Genomic DNA, 7,016 nt, shown 5'->3' on the forward strand with positions numbered 1-7,016 from the left:
CACTTTTTATTTGATAGAGGTGTTCATCAGGGAAATCATCTCGAATACCGATAGTTTCACCTATAGGACCATTTTCATCTTCAAGTCTCGATAGATGATCGGCGACAAGGTTTTCTACTCCCTTTTTGTCTTTGATTTCTATATCAAATTCTTGCAATAATAAAACCCATCTAATTAGACGTGGTTTTGCATCCTTTTTAGCAAATAAATATCTTAATGCTGCATGATCAGTATAAATAATAACTTTTGAACCTAATAAATATGAACTAAACTTGTCACATGCAAAAACTACGGCTAACATTCCTTTTTCTGTTGTGGTGTAGTTTAATTGTGCACCAGACAGTGTGTGACTTGCATAATAAATTACATGAAGTTTCTTATCTTTCCTTTGACCTAGAACACATCCGACAGCTAAATCACTTGCATCACACATAATTTCAAATGGTAAATCCCAATCGGGTTTAGCAATAATAGGTGCACTGACTAAAGCAATTTTCAATGTTTCGAAAGCTTTAACGCATTCTTCATTAAAATCAAAGGTTGAATCTTTCATGAGTAAATTAGTAAGTGGTTTGGAAATTACAGAAAAATTCTTAATAAATCTTCTGTAAAAACCAACATGTCCTAAGAATGATCTTACTCCCTTAACAGTAGTTGGAGGGGGTAATTTCTCTATTACTGAAGTTTTTGCTTTATCTACTTCTAATCCTTTTTCAGATATTTTGTGACCTAAAACAATTCCTTCGTCAACCATGAAATGACATTTTTCCCAATTTAATACCAAATTTGTTTCTTCACACCTAGACAAAACTTTATCCAAATTTTCTAGGCACGAATCAAAAGAATCTCCATAAACTGAAAAATCGTCCATAAAAACTTCCATGATATCTTCAATGAAATCATTAAAAATCACAGTCATACAACGTTGAAATGTTGCAGGTGCGTTACATAGACCAAAGGGCATTCTTCTATATGCAAATGTTCCGTAAGGACATGTGAAGGTTGTTTTATCTTGGTCATCCGGGTAAACGTATATTTGAAAGAATCCGGAGTAACCATCAAAAAAACAGTAGAAAGCATGACCAGTTATCCTTTCGATCATTTGATCAATGAAAGGAAGAGGAAAATGATCTTTCCTAGTTGCTTTATTTAGATTTCTATAATCTATACAAACTCTCCAACCAGTGGTGGTTCGTGTGGGTATTAATTCACCTTCTTCATTCCTTACAACTGTTATGCCTCCCTTTTTAGGAACACAATGGATTGGACTAACCCATTCACTATCCGAAATAGGATAAATGATTCCATTGTCAAGAAGTTTAGTAATCTCATTTTTTACTACTTCCTTCATGTTCGGATTTAGGCGTCTTTGCCTATCCGCTTTAGGTGGCTTATCTTCTTCTAAGTGAATTCTATGCATTACAATACTTGGATTAATACCTTTTAAGTCAGAAATTTGCCAACCTATGCTTCCTATCCTATTTCTAACAACTTCTTTCAATTTTTCTTCTTGAACTTGTGTTAATTTGTTAGAGATAATTATAGGTAGAGAATCACCTTCGCCTAAGAAAGCGTACCTCAAATGACTTGGTAATTCCTTAAGTTCTAATTCAGGTGGAACTACAATCGAAGGCGGAACTAGTCCATCTTCTCGAATCAAAGGTTATGGGTCCTTATCCTCTAGTTCCTCACTCATTATAGGTTCTATTATTTCTTCTTTCTGAACAATGTCATTTACACATTCTTCAATTAAATCAAGTTTCATACAAGCGAAATCTTCCATAGGATATTTCATCGCTTGATTCATATCAAACTCAATCTTATCATCTCCTATTCGTAAAACTACTTTCCCTTCCGACACATCAACTAGAGCACGTCCCGTGTTCATGAACGGTCTACCAAAGATTAGCGGACAATTTACATCATAAGCAAAATCTAAAATAACGAAATCGGTAGGAAAAATAAATTTGTCAACTTTAACTAAAACATCCTCAATTATACCGTATGGTCTTTTAGTGGTTTGATCCGCTAATTGCAAAACCATATTGGTACGTTTGATGTCTTCTTCTAAGCCTAACTTATTAAAAATAGATAATGGCATCAAGTTAATGCTTGCTCCTAAATCACAAAGACAACTTGGGAATTCTATATCTCCCAATTTACACGGAATGGTAAAACATCCGGGATCTTTGAGTTTTGTGGGCAAATTGCTTGACACAATCGAACTGCAATCTTCAGTTAGCGAAATGGATGAAATTCCTTCCCAACTGATTTTCTTTGAAATTAAATCTTTGAGGAATTTACCATAATTGGGGATTTGCGTAATTGCATCCATAAACATCAAATTAATATGCAAATTTTTAAGTTTGTCTAAAAATGTTAAAAGTTGTTTATCATAGTCCTTATTGCGGACTTTGTGTGGAAAATGTGGTTTGGGTACAAAAGTTTTTGTACTAGAGTCAATCGGTGCATCTTTGTGATTTAACATATCTTCTTTGGACTTTGATAAATCAATTCCAGGAAAATTCGAATTTCCGGGCATTTCCGGACCTGAGTAATTTTTTCCTGAACGAAGAGTGATAGCCTTAACATGCTCTTTCGGATTTTCTTCCGTATGGCTTGGAAGACTTCCCTCTTTGCGGGATGGAATTGATTTAGCGAGTTGTCCAATTTGAATCTCCAAATTATGGATGCTAGATGATTGGTTTTTAATAAGCTGATCGAATTTATTCTCAATCCGTTTAAAACCATCGTCGTGATTACTTATTTTTCCGCTCATCGCATCAATGAATTTGTCGATTTTAGAAGATAAAGTGCTAATCGAATCTCTTGATTGATTTTGATAATTAGTAGTACGATTTTGATTAGCATTAACAATATTATTGTCTCTCCAGTTAAAGTTAGGATGATTTCTCCATCCAAGATTATATGTGTTGGAATAAGGGTTATTATTTTGGTTTTGCCCTTGGACAAAATTTACCTGTTCAATTTCACTCATACCTTCGTAATCCACATCCGTTTGGATTGGCTTACCATTTGGATCACACGGTGCCATAAACCTATCAATTTTGTGCGACAAGGCAGAAATTGGGCTTGCAACATCGCCACTGGATCAAGATTCACTATCCCTTTAACTGATGATGGTTTCGCTACTGGTATGTGTCCACGTTCCACAGGCCACATACTGCTGTTGACTGCCATTTCCTCTAAAAGTTCTCTTGCTTGGGCAGATGTTTTCTTCATGAATAACCCTCCAGACATAGCGTCCAATGAACCTCTAGTTGTAGGATTTAGTCCATTATAAAATGTTTGCATTAAAAGTTCAGCGGGCAATTGGTGGTGTGGGCATAAACGTTGAAGTTCTTTAAAACGTTCCCAAGCCTCATAAAGAGTTTCACTATCATTTTGAGAAAAAGACGTTAATTCTTTAATGACTCTTGCGGTTTTTGCTAAAGGAAAATTTTTTGATAAAAATGCTTGGGCTAATTGCTCCCAAGTCTCAATCGATGCGGCTGGCATAGAAGTTAACCATTCTTTGGCTCGATCCTTCAAAGTAAAAGGAAAAAGGCGAAGTTTGATTGCTTCTGCAGTTACATCAGTAATTTTGAAAGTGTCACAAATTTCTAAGAAATTTGTCAAATGGATATTAGGATTTTCGTTAGGTAACCCGTAAAACGTTACATTATTTTGCAACATATTAAGCAACGCAGGCTTAATTTCAAAATGATGTGCATTAATTTGGGGTCTAACTATACTGTTTGTTACACCGGCCACTCCTGGCCTAGCGTAATCCATAAGTGTGGCCATAACTTCTGGCTCGGTAATTTTAGTTTTTATTGGGGTTTGGTTTTTCTTTTTCTTTTCTTTCTTGTTCTTTTTAAGAGTTCTTTCAATTTCTGGGTCAATAGGATCTGGTGACGTGCCTGAACTTCGAGAACTGCGCATGAACTTGAAATTTCGCACGAACCGAAACTACCTACAAAACAGAATTTGAAAAATAAATGTGTTAGTAATTGAAAATAAATAAAATGTAAAAGTTTGAATAAGTATAAATAAACCTAGATTCGAAATAAAATATGAAAAATCTAAATTTTTGTCAAAAATTTTGGCGTTCCCCGGCAACGGCGCCAAAAACTTGTTGAGCGATTTCCGCAAGTGCACGGTATACGCTTGTAGTAATAAAAGATATCGATCCCACAGGGAACGTTTTTCAATAAAAACTTGTTTTGAATCGGTTAAATTTACTTTTAGGTTTGTAATATGGAAAAATCGTTTAATCAGTTTTTGGTTTTGGAATTGCTAGAATAAGAATTAGATTAGAATATGAAGATGTTAGAAAGTATCTGATTTAAGAATGAATTTGCAAAACAGGAACGTTTTAGTACTTTAGAAAAGTAAACAAGTATATTCGTTTGCATTAAGCAAAGAAAACAACTTTAAACTTTGTACGAATTATAAAGATGAAATAAATGACGGAACCTCTAATTAATTGGCTTTGAACGCGACAAAACCCTTTCGGGATAGTTGCCCTTAATCAAATTAAAACTCTTTCGAGATAATAATTTGCCTAAGTGTTCAACAAAGTTTCCTTGTAAAGATTTTGAATTAAACTACGTTTTAATGAAAACACCAGCAGTCACTTTAGTGGATTGGTTACCATAAGTGCTGCATAAAAATCTATCGAATAGAACGGACTTTATTAGATGAAATATAAATTGATACAAGTTTACAGAGAACATGGAGCATGGAATTCTTCGACGACGTGCAAGTGAACGGGTTGTCAATCCTTTCCTTGGGTTTCGTTAGAGTTTGTCAGGCTCAGGGGCGAATCCTCTACTCAATATTCTCGTTGAATCTTCGTAATAGAGACTGGGTCGGTCTACTACCAAAATGAAAACTAAATTGGAACAATGTCTAAACGCTACTGAGTTTGTTATTATTTAGTAAACAATGTGTGTACATCATATTGCTTTTTACATAATCTAAATCTAACTTCTGAATCACTTGACTCGGAATTTCTGCATAAATTCTACACTAATCTCTTTCTTCTACACATATATCATTATATCTCAACTCTCCATCAACTCTTTATTTATAGATGTTGAAGAGTCTTGATTGAAGTGTCGTGTCCGTTGTGAAGGATCGTATCCGTTGCGAAAGGACGTCTTTATCCACCCGAACGATCGCGTTTCGTCGAAAACGAAAGTGTGCAACTAGGCTTCTTCAAACTCCTGCTCGTACCGAGAATATTAAATTCTCTACCGAGAATGGGGGAGCAACAATTTGTACTTCGGACGAAGGGAAGGGGGGGCTGAGGGAAGCGTGTCGCGACCGTGAATATTGGGGGCCGCGGTCGCTAGGGCTGGGCGCGGATCTTGGAGATATTGGACCGGACCGAATATCTAAGGAAAAAACTCCGGAATTGGACCGGACCGTTGACTTTTTTTGGAGAACCGAACTGGATTGGAAAGTTGACTTTTTGTCAAAGAACTGGACCGAACTGGACCGAAATTTATCCAGGACCGGACCAATAACCGGATTGGATTGGATTGGACCGAATTGAAATAACCGAAAGTTTAGAAATAATAAATTTATATTTCATACATTAACTTTATATAAAGAGAAATATTATATAATATATAGTTATATATTTTGTAAGGTTTGGTAAACTAATTACAATAATATAAATTTATAATTTATTAATAAGGTATAACATTATTATATAGTCATAAAAATTATCCCGATTAATTCCCGTTTATAAAATTAAATAAAAAATATTTACCTAAATTGTAGACATGGAGAATCAAACACCTAACCAAATGGAACATTGTTAATCGCCTTAACCATCTGAACCACTTCTACTTCTTGTTAACCATTTAATTAAGTAACAAATATTAGAAGTTTTAAATATTAAAATTGTTAAACATTTTATAAAATAGAATCGCGTGCTTCTATTACCCATTCTCTCTGCTTCGATTTTTTTCTAGGGTTCTATCTCCTCCACTGCACTTCATCGCCGCTACCACCTCGCACACCGCTGCTACCACCTCGCACGCCGCCATCTCCACTGTCAATTGAGGGAGAATGAGAAAGATATGTCAATGAGGTATCTGAAAAATATGTAATTGAGTTTGACCTTCTATTGTGGTGGAAGGTTAATGATATGCGATATCCTGCTTTATCCAAAGTTGTAAAAGATGTTTTTGCAATTCAATGCTCAAATGTAGCTTCTGAATCTACGTTTAGCACAAGTGGTAGAACTTTGGATCAATTTAGGAGTTCTTTAACTCCTGCTACAGTTGCGATTTTGATTTGTTGTCAAGATTGGTTGAAAACTTCAACTCAAGCTTTCAAGCATGAAGAAGAAGTTGGAGATCTTGAAGCTATTGAAGAAGGTAATATTTACTTAGCAATTATATTTCATAGTTTTATTTTAATTAAATGTTTATGAATACTAACTATATAAATGTTATTTAATTTGTAGAAATTAGTTCTGATCCTGAAATTGTATCATCTCTTTTATCCATATTTCAATTGGATATCTAAGTTTTTTTTAACTGAATCAAATGCACTTTGGTAAGCATATTTTTTTCCTTTTACTTTTTGCTAGTGTGTTGATTAATTTTATTGAAGTGAAAGTTAATTAATTTAACATTTGTTGATTCACTAATATGGTAAATTTTTTATGTTTAGGTTGATGTTTGGCTTTTACTGCCTTTGCTTTGGAAAACAAGGAATTTGTTGTGTTAAGAAGATTCAATTACAAATTGGGATGATGATTAGAGAGATCTTGCTAATGAAGTGTTGTCTTTTTTGAATTAAAGATTGTTTGTTTTTATGGATTTGTTATTTTGTAACTTTGATTTTGTGGGTTTTTTTAGCCTTGTTGTCTACCGTAACTTTTAATACTTTGATTTTATGGGTTTTTTTAACCTTGTTGTCTACTGTAACTTTTAATGAATGTTGTTTACTTTCTAAAAAAAATATCATTTATTTCAAGTTATGTAAGATAATAA

General features: G+C 34.2%; 1 non-coding gene across 1 annotated transcript; it reads left to right on the forward strand.

Moving 5' to 3' along the window:
* Window positions 1-3,331: 3,331 nt before the first annotated feature.
* LOC136210088 (small nucleolar RNA R71) lies at window positions 3,332-3,438 on the forward strand. Its single transcript, XR_010677796.1, has one exon. It is a non-coding gene; the product is annotated as a small nucleolar RNA R71 (small nucleolar RNA).
* Window positions 3,439-7,016: the final 3,578 nt, after the last annotated feature.

The sequence above is a fragment of the Euphorbia lathyris genome, chromosome 10 (genome assembly GCF_963576675.1).
Source record: "Euphorbia lathyris chromosome 10, ddEupLath1.1, whole genome shotgun sequence".
Taxonomy (NCBI): Eukaryota; Viridiplantae; Streptophyta; class Magnoliopsida; order Malpighiales; family Euphorbiaceae; genus Euphorbia; species Euphorbia lathyris.